Raw genomic sequence first — 18,224 nt, 5'->3', positions numbered from 1 at the left:
ACTTCAAAAGTTTCGAAAATTTAAAATAATGAGAAATTTGAAATAAAATGTTTAACAAATTTAAAAAATGTTTGCGTTTTTGTCAAAAAATGTTAGCTTATTCAAAAAATATTCGAAATATCAAAAACAAATTCACGTGAAATAAAAAAATTCATGATTTTTAAAAAGTTTGTGTATTTTTTAATGAAATTGAACAAAATTTTGCCAATTCAAAAAATGGTCAAGAATGGAAAAATATAAAAATTCAAAGACTGTTCGTGACTTACAAAATAGTTTATTCATTCATAAAGTGTTCACAAATTCAAAAAATTATCACGCATTTCAAATATGTTCGCTAATTTCCAGAAAAATGTCCGTGGATTCTGGAATAGTTCATAGATTCAAGAAAATGGTTTCATAAAAATGTTCATAGTTAAAAGAAATGTTTTTGCAAATCGTATAAAATTTTCATGAATTTATGAAAGTTCTTAATTTTTAAAAATATTTGAAAAATTGTAAAAGTGTACATTAATTTAAAAACTGTTCAGAATTAGAAATATGTTCAAGATTTTTTTCATTATTTCATGAAATCGAGAGTGATAGCGTACCTTGGTGATGCAGCAAAATGTGGTCCTGACCATTAATATTATGAATTTTTTTTCCGTTGCAACGCACGGATCCTTTTCGTAGTATATATACCTACTAATAAAAGGGTTATCGCTTCGGGCTATCTTCGCAACCGTGGCTTCCCCGCCGAATTATTCTTGTTAGTCATGTTCTATATGATGTTAGTGTAATCTAGAAAAGTTTTTAAGTAACTAAATACCAGTTTTAAATAGGAATCTCGCTCATTGGCGGATTTTTCTCTCGGGCCGTGATGAAATTGCGTTTTTTGCAATTTTACTGCCTGAGTTGTTCGACCTGAACTTCTCCCAGTGCTAGGTTGAACTTCGACCAACATTGCCCAAATGGGGCTTGTGATATACCGTTGGAAAACTATGGATACCAGTATCATGACCCAAGTTAATTTTTTGGCAAAATATAAGCGGTTTAAGAGTAGTTTCAAAAACCGTTTTTTCTTCATACAAAAACGTGAATCTTATTTTCGATTGCATTTCTAAACCATTTATCGGAATGAGGCAAATAATATGGTGTTGGAAAGCTGCTGCAAAACCGTAAAGAGTAATTTGGAAAATCGTAAAATTTTGCAAACCGAACAACCGAGTTCGTATTTTCAATTTCATTTGTAAACGGCTAATCCAATTGAGGCAAATGACATGGCATTGGAAAGCTTATGAAAATGCGCTACTTTTTCATGTAAAAAGTTTTTTCTAATTTTGAACGGTTTAAGAGTAATTTAGAAAACGGTACAAGTTGCACCGAGTTCGTATTTTCGATCTATGTTTTTAACTGTATGTCTGAATGCAACAAACGATATGGCGTTGGAAAGCTTGAGAAAATGCAGGACTTTTTGGTATATATTGTTTCTCCCAATTCCTTACTGTTTTAAGTCAATTTTGGAAATGGCTAAAAATGTATTTTCGCCGTAATTTCTATAAACTTTATCAGAATGGGGCAAATAATATACCGTTGAAAAGCTAAGAAAAATGCGAAAGTTTTTCATGTTGATGGTTTTCTATGATTCCTAGCCGTTTTCAGGTAATTTCGAAAATGGCGAGATAATTCGTTCTACCTTTATCGCGAAATAGATTCTTCGAAAATGCACCTTGTGAAGAACCCGAACTTCTCGGCATGTCTACTTGAACTTCACTCTGTTTTTCACGTGCTTTTTTTGCTCGTAGATCTCCATCCACTGCTCGTAGCTCTCCATCCACTCACCGGAATTGAGCAAGTGATATACCGCTGGAAAGCTGGTGTAAACACGCAACTTTTCCGAGTTGATCGTTTTTTCATACTCGCGACAATTTTAAAAGTATTTCATCTCAAATTCATTCACTATAGTAGTCAAACTTCGTGCTATTTTCACGTTGAACTTCTGTGACGAATTTCGTTTTTAATTTTCCCATCCATTTTCGCCAGTGTTACACAAATGATATTCTTTTTGTACAAACCTCTCTCACAATATTTTTTTTTAACTTTCTCCGACCGAGGACTTGAATTTACACAAATGATATTCCTGTTGTTTTGAAGTAAATTAGAGAAATGATGAGATCATGATTTCTGCCTTCATTGCGAATGGAAACGCATTGCGCGAAGTAGTAGAACTTCTCGGGCATGTTTGTTTGAACCTCACTCTATTTTTGACTTGTTGTTTTTTGTACTGCGTGAAGTAGTTGAACTTCTGGGGCATGTCTATTTGAACTTCACTCTGTTTCACTTTATTGTATTTTTCTTATATGAAATACACACCATGTAGTACTGAACTTCCGGTTGTTATGTAGCGACCAAACCTCAAACGGTCCAATCTCAGTGCTCCGGTGTCATCCCTGGATCAGTAATGCTGACACCACACAGTACTTGAAGGATTTATAACAGAGTAGCAATCACACACTTATTACATCGAGTGTCTCAAAAGAGAACTTATTACAATAAATATGGCTTAAGGCCATCTAATAATGATAACATCGGAAGGCTTGGAAGATAAGTGAGTCCATCAACTCCAACGGCATCACTAAGTATAGAACCACGACCTAAAGGCACCTTACTCGTCGTCTGAAAAGTCTGCAACATGAACGTTGCAGCCCGAAACGGGTCAGCACATGGAATATGTTGGCAAGGTAACACATAGAGAATAATGAAAGAACAAGGCTATACTACATGCATATTTGGCTGGTGGAAAGCTCTATGGTTACAGTTTTGCATAAAGCCAATTTTTCCCTACTGCAAAGGAATACATTTTATTTAACTATCATGGTGGTTGTTAAACATTGAGAGTGTAGACACCCTCTCAATCCCAATTAAACATCATCATTAAAACCAAACAAAATTAATTAGAGTAACATGATGAAATTTACATGATAATCCAAGTACTAGATACTCAAGTTGTCCATAACCGGGGACACGACTAATCGTGATTAGTTTATACACTCTGCAGAGGTTTGCGCACTTTTTCCCACAAGACTCAATCTCCTCCGTTGGGATTCTCGCACTACATGGTGTTTGAGAAACGGATGACCGAGACATAGTCTTTCAGAAGCGCTAGCACCTTATGAACGGGTAGACCGTTACACCTACTTTCCCCTACATCTGCTAGTCTACCACTGTAAGAGTTCGCACAGCTTAGTCAACTATGCTAGAGCCCATAGTAGCTTGTGGCTGCACACGGAAGTTTCTAGTATGAATAATCTCATGATCCCTTTGAGCCTGGGTGGCGGCCCAAAAGAAAAACAGGCAATCGCTGGAATACCCAGGTGACTCAATCCACCCAGATGCGTATTTAAGTTGCCACCTTAGATAAACCATTAATTTAACAAACTCACATCTGTCATGGATACACTCACCCAATCCACGTCTACTAGCATAACATGGCATAATAAGCAAACGTAGAAGTAACTCCCGAAGGTTTGATAATAACAGGTAATAGGTACTACCTCATCTACTTCCCAAACCAACTATTCAATTAGATCCTAATCCTGCAATGTGTGAGGGTTGATCTAATGCAATATAAAACTGGGTAATAGGAAGTATGATCAAAGTGTTACTTGCCTTGCTGATGATCCATAAAACCTAGCGATTCAAAGTAGCAAGCAGCGCACTCCGGGTACTCTATCACAAACAAACAAGCATACAATAAGTACTCAACTAATGCACAGGTAAAACTCAAATAAGAGATCTAACCAGAAAGTTCAACTTAAGAACTCCGGTTGGCAAAAAGAATCAAATCAAATGAAGCAACGAAAGACAAACGACAAAAGAAACAAGCTTCGTTTACTAATCTGGATCTAGGTCAAATTTTACAGAGGCAAAAACTTGTTTGAGTTGGTTAAACGGAAAGAGGGTTTCGAGACGAAACTCCAGGCGCTTGAATCGCCTGATTTCGATAAACGAGCGAAAAGTTATACTAGAACGAAAATCGGATCAGAAATTGCGATTAGAAAAATCGCGGAATAAATCCGAGAAAAAGAAAAACGACGAACAGATTAACGAACGAACGTTCGTTATCTGGATCTAAACAATGTACGCGTTCGTTAAAATGAACGAACGAGCGAACGCTCGCTAATTAAACTAAACCGGCAAAAAAAAAAACGATCTATCTAAAAAACGGATCTAAAAAAAATCGATCGAAAACCGGCGAAAACCAATGGTTTTCTAAAAAAACCGGCGGCGGCGAGATCGACCTCGTCGTCGGCGGCGGGCGGCGGCGGCGGCAGCGGTTGGGGCGGCGGGGCTAGGGTTTGGGGGCGGCGGCGGCTTTGGGCTGGTCGGGCCCCGGGGTCGCGCCATATAAAGGCCCCGACCAGGGAGTCCTTGCCGAAACCGGCCCGTAGTCGGTTCGCTCCTTTTTTTAAAATTATTACGCGCAGAAAAACAAACGAAAGGAATACTAAACGGACTCCAAAAATCCGGAAATAAATTTTCCCCGGCTTCTAATATCAGTCCGCACAGGATGAACATTTATTTGGGGCCTAAATGCAATTTTGAAAAACGCGCATTTTTCCTAAATTCAATAAAATAGCAAATAAAACCAAAATAAAATCTTATTTGATTTTATCATTTAAATCCTCAATATTTCTTTATTTTGGGAAAGTCATTTTATTCCCTCTCTCATATTTTGATAATAGAAATAATTGAAGATAAAAATAAATAAAATCAAATGATCCTATTTTCAAAATTTGAGAAAAATCAAATATGAAAATAACAAAATCCCCAACTCTCTCCGAGGGTCCTTGAGTTGCGTAGAATTTCTAGGATCAACCCCAAAATGCAAATAAAATATGATATGCAAAGATAATCTATTGTATAACATTCCAAATTAAAAATTTGGGATGTTACAAACCTACCCCCCTTAAGATGAATCTCGCCCTCGAGATTCGGGTTGGCTAGAAAATAGGTGAGGGTGGTCCTTCAGCAATTCTTCCTCTCGTTCCCAGGTGGCTTCATCCTCTGTGTGGTGGCTCCACTGAACTTTGCAAAACTTGATAACCTTGCTGCGGGTGACTCGGCTGGCATACTCAAGAATCTTAACTGGTTTCTCCTCGTAGGTCAAATCACTGTCCAACTGAATCGCTTCCATCGGCATTGTATCTCAGCGGTATATCAGCCATCTCCGCGTGGCACTTCTTCAACTATGAAATGTGGAACACGTCGTGAACTCCTGACAATCCTTCGGGCAATTCCAACTTATAAGCCACTTCTCCCATACGCTCCAAAACCTTGTATGATCCTACAAAACATGGCGCTAACTTTCCCTTAACTCCAAAGCGCTTAACTCCCCGAAGTGGAGATACTCGAAGATAAACTCGGTCTACGACTTCGTAAACTGTCTCCTTGCGTTTAGGATCTGCGTAGCTCTTCTGCCTGGACTGGGCTACCTTGAGCCTATCGCGAATCAATTTCACTTTCTGTTCCGACTCCTTAATCAAATCTGGTCCAAACAATTGTCGGTCTCCAACTTCATCCCACGACAATGGGGTCCTGCACCTCCTTCCGTACAAGGCTCCGAAAGGGGCCATCTTCAAACTGGATTGATAACTGTTGTTGTAAGAGAACTTTGTGTATGGCAAATTCTCGTCCCAAATAGATCCGTAATCTAGTGCACAAGCTCTCAGCATATCCTCCAAAATCTGATTAACTCTCTCGGTCTGTCCATCTGTCTGCGGATGGAAAGCTGTACTGAACTCTAGCCTGGTACCCAAAGTTTCATGCAACTGATTCTAGAACTTTGAGGTAAACTGGGTTCCTCTATATGATACAATGCTCCATGGAACTCCATGCATACATACGATCCTGGTCATGTATATCTTTGCCAACTTGGCACTAGTGTAGGTAGTCTTCACTGGAATGAAATGAGCTACCTTTGTCAAACGATCGACTACAACCCATATCGAGTCATCGCCTGAACGAGTTCTGGGTTATCCTGTAATAAAATCCATGCCTAACTTATCCCACTTCCATTTGGGAATCGGCAATGGCTGTAGCAATCCTGTTGGCTTCTGATGCTCTGCCTTTACTCTCTGACATACATCACAAACTTCTACATACTCCGCAATATCCTTCTTCATTCCGGTCCACCAGAAAGTATCCTTCAAATCCAAATACATCTTGGTATTTCCTGGGTGAATCGAATATGGTGAATCATGGGCCTCTTGCAGAATCAACTTCCTGATCTTCGAATCATTAGGCACATAAACACGATCTTCAAACCATAAGGTTTCGTGCTCATCCTCACGAAATCTTTTAGCTTTTCCTTTGCTCATTTTCTCCTTAATAGAAGCAATCTCCTTGTCAGTCCTTTGAGCTTCTCCGATCTTATCCATCAAAGTAGACTGAATCTCCAATGCTGCTACATAGCCTCTCGGGACTATCTCCAAACATAGCTCACGAAGATTTTCGGCTAACTCCCTTGGTAAATCTCTCGTCATTAGGGTGTTGACATGACTTTAACGGCTCAGCGCATCGGCTACTATGTTAGCCTTTCCGGGGTGATAATGCAATCTCATATCATAATCCTTGATGAGCTGCAACCATCTCCTTTGCCTGAGATTCAACTCCTTCTGCGTGAAAATATACTTCAAACTCTTGAGATCCGTGTACACCTCACAATGATTTCCAATGAGAAAGTGTCTCCAAGTCTTCAATGCATGCACTACGGCTGCTAACTCCAAATCATGTGTGGCATAATTTAACTCATGAGGCTTAAGCTGTCGTGAGGCATATGAAACAACTCTTCCTTCCTGCATAAGCACTGCTTCAAGTCCTCGACGTGAAGCGTCGCAATATACCTCATAATCCTTGTTCTGATCTGGCAAAATCAACACTGGTGATGTAACCAAACGTTTCTTCAACTCCTGGAAACTGGCCTCACATTCCTCGGTCCATATGAACTTGGTATCAGTGCTAACGATTTAATAACTATCTTTGTAGCTCCAGAATGTTTCAGTTTATGTTCCTACCTATTGTCTGGATATACCAAGAGAGATCTACGGTCTAATGAGGCTACTATGAAATATTTACTCATGGGTGGGGCAAGCTCTTCTATTCTGGTTCATGGTTTCTCTTGGCTATATGGTTCATCTGGGGGGGAGATCAAGCTTCAAGAAATTGTGAACGGTCTTATCAATACTTCAACAACTCCGTCATAGGCTTCACAATCTTCGAGAAATTTTTAATGAATCTTCAGTAGTATCCTGCAAGTCCAACAAAACTCCGGATCTCTCCAACTGTGGTTGGCGCTTCCCAATTTGTCACTGTGTCAACCTTGGTGGGATCTATTGCTATACCATCTCCGGATAACGTGTCCGAGAAATCCAACTTCCTTCAACCAAAATTCACATTTGCTAAACTTGACATATAACCGATGTTCTCTGAGTTTACCAAGTACCAAACGCAAATGCTCCTTATGCTCCTCTTCATTTTCCGAGTAAACCAGGATATCATCAATGAACACTACGACGAACTTATCCAAAAACTCCATAAATACTTTGTTCATCATGTTCATAAAATATGCAGGTGCATTAGTCAGACCAAATGACATAACGGTATACTCGTACAGCCCATACCTGGTGGTAAAAGCCGTCTTAGGTATATCCTGTTCTCGAATCTTCAACTGATGGTATCCTGATCGCAGATCGATCTTGGAAAATATCTTAGATCCTTGCAATCGATCAAACAGATCATTGATCATCGGTAGTGGGTACTTATTCTTGATGGTTACTTCATTCAATCCTCGATAATCAACAACCATCCTTAACGATCCATCCTTCTTCTCCACTAGAAGTACTGGCGATCCCCAAGGCGAAGAACTTGGGCGGATATATCCTTTATCCAGTAACTCCTTAATCTGCTTCTTAATCTCTTCCAAATCTTTTGCCGGCATCCTATATGGTCTCTTAGATATTGGCCCTGTGCGTGGCAAAAGCTCAATCAAAAACTCAATATCTCTATCCGGTGGCATGCCTGGCAACTCCTTTGGAAATACATCAGGGAAATCCTTCACTACTGGTACTTCCTCCTGCACAACTCCTGTTAACGAATTTACTTGAGTCCTTTTAGGCACATGCCGGGATACATACTTGATCCTTCTCCCTTCTGGGGTGGTAAGCAAAATTGACTTACTGGCGCAATCGATGTTCCCTCCATACATCGATAGCCAATCCATACCCAGAATTACATCCAAACTTTGTGATTCCAAAATGATTAAATCCGAGGGAAACACATGCCTACCTATACTCAATGGCACTTGAATACATCCCTTACTAGCCATATACTCCGCTCCTGGTGAGCTTACTAACATGGGTGTTCTAAGAACCTTAGTGGCAGGTTATACTTATCCACAAATCCCCTTGATATGTATGAATGCGATGCACCAGTATCGAAAAGAACGATTGCAGTAAATGACTTAACCAAAAACTTACCGATTACTGCATCCGGCTGCTCTTCAACCTCCTCCACGTTAACGTGGTTCACCTGTCCCCTATTGAAAGGGTTCGGCTTCTTCCCAGAGCTTTCGTTGCCATTTCCATTCTGAGATTCAGGACATTCATTGGCATAATGTCCGGTCTTCTGGCACTTAAAGCAAGTGACTTGGCTCAGGTCTCTTTTGGCTGGGGTTGATGGGTTGGTACGGTTCTGGCCGTTGCTTTCCCCATTCCCATTACCATTCTTGGGGCCATTATGATTGTGCGAGCTACCTCCTCCATGGGTATGCTGAAAATGTCCTCCCGGTCTAGGGGTAAAACGTGGCTTCTGCTGAGCTCCTGAATTGTACTTCCCTTGTCCATACTTCCTCTTGCGATTCTCAATCTGCTGCTGCTTCCCTTCAATCATAAGAGCACGATCTACCAAATCCTGGTAGTTGTTGAAGGTTTCTACCATCAACTGCATGCTCAACTCATCATTCAGTCCTTCCAGAAACTTCTCCTACTTAGCTGCATCCGTAGCAACGTCATCTGGGGCATAACGTGCTAGCTTACTAAAGTCCTCCACATACTGGCCAATTATCCGTCTTCCTTGGCGCAAGTTGCGAAACTCACGCTTCTTCATGGCCATAGCTCCTGCTGAAACATGGGCAGCACCTAAAGCCTGCTGGAACTGGTCCCATGTGACAGTGTCGATAGGGAAAGTGGCGGTGAAATTCTCCCACCATGAGGCTGCAGGTCCGTCAAGCTGATGTGCGGCAAACTTCACTTTTTCCGCACCTGTGCATCTTGCCGTGGTCAACTCCCTAGCTGTCTTGCGGAGCCAATCATCTGCTACTATAGGCTCGGTGCTACTGGAAAACACCGGCGAATTCAGCCTAAGAAAACGGGCTAAGTGATCAACAGGTGCTGGTGGTGGTGGGTTGTTGTTGTTGTTCCCCCGATTCTGATTCTGGACTAGCAACTGCATCAACGTGTTCTGCTGCTGGATCAACTGAGTGAGCTCCGGTGGAAAGGTAAATCCGTGGTCACGTCTTGGAGGCATTTGAGGGTTTAGAAAAGATGAGATTTAAGAATAGAGGGGGGTCTAGAGAGAAAACACTACCCATATGCATATCAGGCAAAAGCAAACAATTCACTTCATTCAATCAAACGAGGGCATACAATCGATCTAACTATCGCAAAAGTGCTCATATTACTATATTTACATGGTGGACTACTACTACTGTTGGGATGGTTTACTAGAAATATTCTTCGGTTGTAGACTCCATGATATCTGCTCCTGCTTCATCAACATAGTCATCATCGCTATCATCTGGATCCGAGTCGGTGTCGTCGATGATGATGTAGTCTTCAGGGCGAATCTCCTTGGGTTCTTCGTCTTCTTCTACTGGTGTAGGGCCTCCCATAAATATTCCGATCTTCTTGATCAGATCGTCATTCTTCTCCACTAATACTTCGATTTCCTCTTCATAATCTTCACGTGTAGCCTTGAGTTCTTCCTCCAGTTCCTTGATTCTTGTCCTCGCCTTCTTCAGATCTACCATGTCGGCGCACATCTGGTTCTCCTGACGTCGAATGTGCTGGTTTAACTCCTGGATAAAAGCTGCAATTGATCTATCCTTCCTGGTGCTGATCATCTCCCAGTGCTCATCACGGTGCCCACAAATCTGGTAGATAGTATCCTTGAGATCATTGCGGTAAACTTCTCCAATACATCCCATGGCAATGTGAGCTGCCATGCTCTTTCCTAGACTCCAGGTTGGTGCATCAAAGGAAAACTCTATGGGCTCCGTGACTGGCATGAACGTCCTTCCTGGAACTTGAACTTGAATCATCCAGCGCTCCTCTTCCGGTAAAGTGGCGTTGTATGTTCCGGTGAAGCTTGGTACTCCTATGTTCAGATATCTAGTGACTTCCTTCAAGTGACGTCCAAAGGGTGTATCTTCATCCGGTTGCGTGAACTTGTTCCTTGCATCCGCCATCCTAAAAGAGTAGAAAAGATGAGGAGTCAGAATGAGAAGAGTGAGTAGTGATCTAGGGCTTTAGCTTAGTGGTCGTGTCCTACAGTCAGTGTGTGCTCTGATACCATCTTGTAGCGACCAGACCTTAAACGGTCCAATCTCTGTGCTCCGGTGTCATCCCTGGATTAGTAATGCTGACACCACATAGTACTTGAAGGATTTATAACAGAGTGGCAATCACACACTTATTACATCGAGTGTCTCAAAAGAGAACTTATTACAATAAATATGGATTAAGGCCATCTAATGACGATAACATCGGAAGGCTTGGAAGATAAGTGAGTCCATCAACTCCAACGACATCACTGAGTATAGAACCACAACCTAAAGGCACCTTACTCGTCATCTGAAAAGTCTGCAACATGAACGTTGCAGCCCGAAACGGGTCAGCACATGGAATATGCTGGCAAGGTAACACATATAGAACAATGAAAGAATAAGGCTATACTACATGCATATTTGGCTGGTGGAAAACTCTATGGTTACAGTTTTGCGTAAAGCCAATTTTTCCCTACTGCAAAGGAATACATTTTATTTAACTATCATGGTGGTTGTTAAACATTGAGAGTGTAGACACCCTCTCAATCCCAATTAAACATCATCATTAAAACCCAACAAAATTAATTAGAGTAACATGATGAGATTCACATGATAATCCAAGTACTAGATACTCAAGTTGTCCATAACCGGGGACACTGCTAACCATGATTAGTTTATACACTCTGCAGAGGTTTGCGCACTTTTCCCCACAAGAATCGATCGCCTCCGTTGGGATTCTCGCACTACATGGTGTTTGAGAAACGGATGACCGAGACACAGTCTTTCAGAAGTGCTAGCACCTTACGAATGGGTTGAACGTTACACCTACTTTCCCCTACATCTGCTAGTCTACCACTTTAAGAGTTCGCACAACTTAGTCAACTATGTTAGAGCCCATAGTAGCTTGTGGCTGCACACGGAAGTTTCTAGTATGAATAATCTCATGATCCCTTTGAGCCTGGGTGGCGGTCCAAAAGAAAAACAGGCAATCGCTGGAATACCCAGGTGCCTCAATCCACCCAGATGTGTATTTAAGTTGCCACCTTAGATAAACCATTAATTTAACAAACTCACATCTGTCATGGATACACTCACCCAATCCACGTCTACTAGCATAGCATGGCATAATAAGCAAACATAGAAGTAACTCCCAAAGGTTTGATAATAACAGGTAATAGGTACTACTTCATCTACTTCCCAAACCCACAATTTAATTAGATCCTAATCATGCAATGTGTGAGTGTTGATCTAATGCAATAAAACTGGGTAATAGGAAGTATGATCAAAGTGTTACTTGCCTTGCTGATGATCCGCAAAACCTAGCGATTCGAAGTAGCAGGTGGCGCACTCCGGGTACTCTATCGCAAACAAACAAGCATACAATAAGTACTCAACTAATGCACAGGTAAAACTCAAATAAGAGATCTAACCAGAAAGTTCAACTTAAGAACTCCGGTTGGCAAAAAGAATCAAATCGAACGAAGCAAGGAAAGACAAACGGCAAAAGAAATAAGCTTCGTTTACTAATCTGAATCTAGGTCAAATTTTACAGAGGCAAAAACTTTTTTGAGTTGGTTAAACGGAAAGAGGGTTTCGAGACGAAACTCCAGGCACTTGAATTGCCTGATTCCGATAAACGAGCGAAAAGTTATACTAGAACGAAAATCGGATCAGATATCACGATCAGAAAAATCGCGGAATGAATCCAATAAACAGAAAAACAATGAACAGATTAACGAACGAACGTTCGTTATCTGGATCTAAATGATGAACGTGTTCGTTAAAACGAACGAACGAGCGAACGCTCGCTAATTAAACTAAACCGAAAAAAATCGATCTATCTAAAAAAGGATCTAAAAAACCAAATGAAAATCAACGATTTTCTAAAAAAACCGCCGGCGGCGAGATCGACCTCGTCGGCGGGCGGCGGGGCTAGGGTTTGGTGGCGGCGGGGGCTTTGGGCTAGTCGGGCCCTTGGGTCGCGCTATATAAAGGCCCCGGCCAGGGAGTCCTGGCCGAAACCGGCCCGTAGTCGGTTCACTCCTTTTTTTTAAATTATTATGTGCAGAATAACAAACAAAAGGAATACTAAACGGACTCCAAAATCGCGAAATAAATTTTCCTCGGCTTCTAAAATCAAGACGCACAAGATGAACATTTAGGGGCCTAAATGCAATTTTGAAAAACATGCATTTTTCCTAAATTCAATAAAATAGCAAATAAAACCAAAATAAAATCTTATTTGATTTTATCATTTAAATCCTCAATATTTCTTTATTTTGGGAAAGTCATTTTATTCCCTCTCTCATATTTTGATAATAGAAATAATTGAAGATAAAAATAAATAAAATCAAATGATCCTATTTTCAAAATTTGAGAAAACTCAAATATGAAAATAACGAAATCCCCAACTCTCTGTGAGGGTCCTTGAGTTGTGTAGAATTTCTAGGATCAACCCTAAAATGCAAATAAAATATGATATGCAAAGACGATCTATTGTATAACATTCCAAATTGAAAATTTGGGATGTTACATGTTATCACTTTGAACTTCTCTCTCGTTTGAGATAATTTTTTTAAAACACAAAAAACAACATGTTTTTTTATGTATTTTGGACATCTAAATACACGGTGAACCTCTCTCACAAGGATTTTTGAACTTTTCCTCGTCGCAACACTTGAACTTCTAGCAACCATTTTTTTCATTTATGAGTTGTTTTTAAAAGTGCAAAAAATGGCATTGTGTTTATTATTTTTGAACAGGTAAATTCTATGTTTTAATAAACTCCGAACTTCTCTGCTATTTCAATTTGAACTTCACCTTTTTATATTTTTGAGTAAAGAATTGTATTGGATTTTTATATGGAAAAAAATTGAACATGGAAATACAAAGTGAACCTCTCTCGCAAGAATTTTTGAACTTCTCTGGACACAGCACTTGAACTTCTTTCAACAAACCTTTTAAGTTTTTATTTTTCTAAAAAATTTTCTCACCTGAAATGCATTCCTTGCAGTACTTGAACGTCTCGTTGTTTTCACTATGAACTTCTGTCACATTTTTGTGTATACATCGAATTACATGCAATTGAAGGTCGAACGTCAGTTTTTGCCATTTTAACACATGTAATTGGAGGTCGGACGTCCCGCGATATAAATTCTGAACCATGCACGAAGGAGCATGTGCACTTCTTGCAACAAACCTTTTAAGATTTTTATTTTCTATTCTTATATTCTTATCTGAAATGCATTCCGTGTAGTAGTTTGAACTTCCCGTTGTTTTCACCTTGAACTTCTGTCACATATTTTTGTTCAACATCTCTCACAAGAATTTTTTTAACTTTCTCGGGCCGAGCACTTGAACTTCTAGCAACAAAACCTCCGGCCTTTGCTTTTTCATTCTTTTTTCATACAAATGCACACCAAGTAGTACGTGAACTTCTGGCAGTTATGAAGCCGAACTTCTCTCGGTTACGTGAAAATATCTGAGTTTTTATAGACATTGAAGCGCTCTACCTTTTTTACTTGAACTTCATTTTTGTATTTTTAGAAATGTGAAAATTGGAGGTTTTTAGAAACATCGAACTTCTTCGTTGATTGAAATTGAACTTATTGGTTTTATTCTTTAGTAACTTGAAAAATCTAATTTTTTAAATATAATATCAAACTGCTCCGCCTTTTCCAATTGAAATATAAGGAATTTTTTAATTAGGACTATAGGACTTTTTTGGTGTTATTCATTACTATAGGGAAAAGTCCTAGTTATGTAATAAACATCTAACCGCTCACTTCTTTAAATTTGAACTTCCAAATCTTAAAAAACTGTGGCAAATCCATGTTTACAAACTTTTTAAACTGCTCGTTTTTTTATTTGGACCTTCTTGGCTTTTTATAACCATTTTGAACTTCTATGTTTTTTAAATTTGAACTTCTCAATTTTTTTAATAAAATGTAGAAACACCATTTTCTATAAACTTTTCAAATTGCTCCATTTTTAGTTTTTGAACTTCTTGGTTTATTCTATAGTAACGGGGAAAATTACAGGTTTGTAATTAACATTGAACCGCCCTATTATTTAAATTTGAACTTCATGGTATTTTTTAGAAATGGTTAAACTTACAAAACAAAATTATGTTTTCCACCATTTCTACGAACTTACAAAACAATTTTTTTTGCTGTCGGTGAAATAGCCTAGGCAGTCATTTTTTTCATTGATGAATTTCTTCAGTATGTGGTACACGCGAACTTATGAATTTCTGAAAAATGAACTTCGCATGCTATTATAATTCAAGAAAATTACACACAGCAACACACATACACTTCGTGTGCTACATGCATTTTAAACAAATACAAGTGCACACATTTGAAAGAGCATAAAGTTCTCACGCAGAGTTCAAAAAACAGAGTGAATTTTTTTCCACAAGAATTGTTTGGACATTTTGGTAGGCGAACATGTACAATTTTTCCATTCGTTTGCACATTGAACAACGTCATGTTTAGAAACTGAACTTCTATTTTTCTTTTCTTCTAATAACAGCACAACACAATAAAGGAAATAGCAATTTCTTTTGCAATTCTTTTGCACGGGGAACCATCCTCACATCAAAGAATGAATATACTATTTTGCAATGAAGGTGTGCATTTTAAAAAAACACACACACACACATATACAATACACACTTTGACCTTCTGCAACACAACATTTTGACCTTCGCAAAAACAAAAAAATTAAGCCAAATAAATCACCCATTAGTACAAGCACAACAAAATTGCAGTTGCATTTTAAAAAAACATACTGGGGGAAGCTACTAGCTTCTCCAACTACAAATGATACAGAGGTAGTATTTCCGAAATTGCAAGACTGACAAGTGTGAGGGCGTGCCTACATGTTGCTCACACAAGCTCTTGTTACTAGTCGGGACCTGGGATACTGCCAAGCAGGAGTCCCTTCCCATAGGCTCTAGCTAGTAGCTAAGTTCTAGAGAACCACCATTTGGATGAACAAAAGCAGTCGATGGAGCGACGCCAAATGCAGCCCGCACACTGCGAGACTGAGAAATGTATGTACGAGAGCACACTTTCCTGAAAACTTCAAACTTGCAAATCTCAAAGTCTACACTCGTACCTCTCGGCGTGCCACCCCGGAGTGTGGCTCCATCCTCGTACCAGCAGGAGAGAAAACGAAGACGGCATGCAGCAGTAGTAACCAACAAGCGTTTCGCGTCATGTGCCTATGGACGAAGTTGGAGCGGCAAGGAACACGCTGCCGCTGCACACGCGTCCGCCCGGCGGCTCGCCCGTCCACCTCGTATCGCCATCTGCTGCCATCTCGTTCTTGCACCTGCCATGACACTCGAGCCCACGCGCGTGTCCGGCCGATCCTAACTGACGGCCAGGTTTAGACGGGCCCGCCAGCCTACGTTCGCGCCCGGCGAAAAGTCCCTGGATCTTTCTGCCCCGGAGGCTGGAAGGAAGTTTGCGCAGAAGTTGTAGGTTCTGCCAACCATCTCTATATGTAATGAAAAATACATCTCTGAACATTAATGCTCATTCATTCTGAACTTCAGTATCCCTAAAAACATGTTGTGTGATTTGTTGCTGCAAAATTTGGACGCACACACTTCAACAATCCATGAATTAACCTCACCAACACAAAAATTTGCACTTCCCAAACACAAAACATAGAAACAAGATACATGAATCAGGAATGCGAAAAATTAAATCCATGTTGATAGGAGTCTGTGTTCTGAACGCTAAATCTTCTCTATATGCTAAATCTAAACTTCAGAAAAATAAAATAAAAATGACGCTGGTGAGGTCAGCGGTCACAGAGGAGCGTGCCGTCCACATCCTCTTGTCCAGCCGGTGGTTGATGTAGTAGATGTTACTGTCATAGACAATAGGTATGATGGTTTTTCAGCAATCCACATGTTATTTCATGAGTCTCCAACAGATATACATAGATTAACAGGTGTGAAGGAAGGAAGTGGATGAAGAACCTTGCGCAGGCGATGAGCTGGATGACGGAGCTAAAGAGCAGGAAGGTGCAGTTGAAGGCCAACCCGTCCGCCTTCCAGTACGGGCCCAGCAGCCCGTCCAGGACCTCGAACCACTGTATCCCATCAAGAGAGCAAAGCAATCAATTCAATTCAATTCAATTCAGTACCCCTAGGAAACATAATAATTTACCACTTTAGTAACATTCGAGTTTGATGCGAGGATGGATAAGGATGGGTGCATGCAATGCATGCTTATCCCACTGCGGTTTTGCTTCAGCGATAAGGAAGTGGTCAACATGCAAAGTGCCTTTTCTTCCCCAACACAATCATCCCGAGGGGCGGAGGGATCCAATTCTGGTAGTACATACTAAGACTGGAATGTATGCAGGAAAGCCGGAGAAGAAAGAAGGAAACTGAAAAACTGACTGAGGCAGAGTGGAGTGGAGTGGAAATGGAGTGATGGATGGACGGGCTGCTACCTCTTGAGCACTGCATTGGTTTTCCCTTGAAGAGGAAAGGGTGATGCAGTAGAGCAACGTCAGTATTTCCCTCAGTTTTTGAGAACCAAGGTATCAATCCAGTAGGAGACCACGCGTGAGTCACCTCGTACCTACACAAACAAATAAGAACCTCGCAACTAACGCGATAAAGGGGTTGTCAATCCCTTCATGGCCACTTGCAAGAGTGAGATCTGATAGACATAATAATAATAAGATAAATATTTTTGGTATTTTTATGATATAGATTGAAAGTAAAGATTGCAAAATAAAATAGATTGGAAACTTGTATGATGGAAAATAGACCCGGGGGCCATAGGTTTCACTAGTGGGTTCTCTCAAGATAGCATAAGTATTACGGTGGGTGAACAAATTACTGTCGAGCAATTGATAGAAAAGCGAATAATTATGAGAATATCTAGGAATGATCATGTATATAGGCATCACGTCCGCGACAAGTAGACCGACTCCTGCCTGCATCTACTACTATTACTCCACACATCGACCGCTATCCAGCATGCATCTAGAGTATTAAGTTCATAAGAACAGAGTAACACCTTAAGCAAGATACCATGATGTAGAGGGATAACTCATGCAATATGATATAAACCCCATCTTTTTATCCTCGATGGCAACAATACAATACGTGTCGTTTCCCCTACTGTCACTGGGATCGAGCACCGCAAGATTGAACCCAAAGCTAAGCACTTCTCCCATTGCAAGAAAGATCAATCTAGTAGGCCAAACCAAACTGATAATTCGAAGATACTTGCAAAGATAAACCAATCATACATAAAAGAATCTAGAGAAGAATCAAATATTGTTCATAGATAATCTGGATCATAAACCCACAATTCATCGGATCTCGACAAACACACCGAAAAATAAGATTACATCGAATAGATCTCCAAGAGAATCGAGGAGAACTTTGTATTGAGATCCAAAGAGAGAGAAGAAGCCATCTAGCTACTAGCTATGGACCCGAAGGTCTGAAGTAAACTACTCACACATCACTAGAGAGGCTATGGAGTTGATGTAGAGGCCCTCCGTGATCAATGCCCCCTCCGGTGGAGCTCCGGAAAAGGCCCCATGATGGGATCTCTCGGGTACAGAAGGTTGCGGCGGTGCAATTAGGTTTTCGTGGTGCTCCTGG

The sequence above is a fragment of the Triticum urartu genome, chromosome 4, assembly GCF_003073215.2.
Source record: "Triticum urartu cultivar G1812 chromosome 4, Tu2.1, whole genome shotgun sequence".
Lineage (NCBI taxonomy): Eukaryota > Viridiplantae > Streptophyta > Magnoliopsida > Poales > Poaceae > Triticum > Triticum urartu.
The sequence above is the reverse complement of the archived record's forward strand: the minus strand, read 5'-3'. Positions refer to the sequence as shown.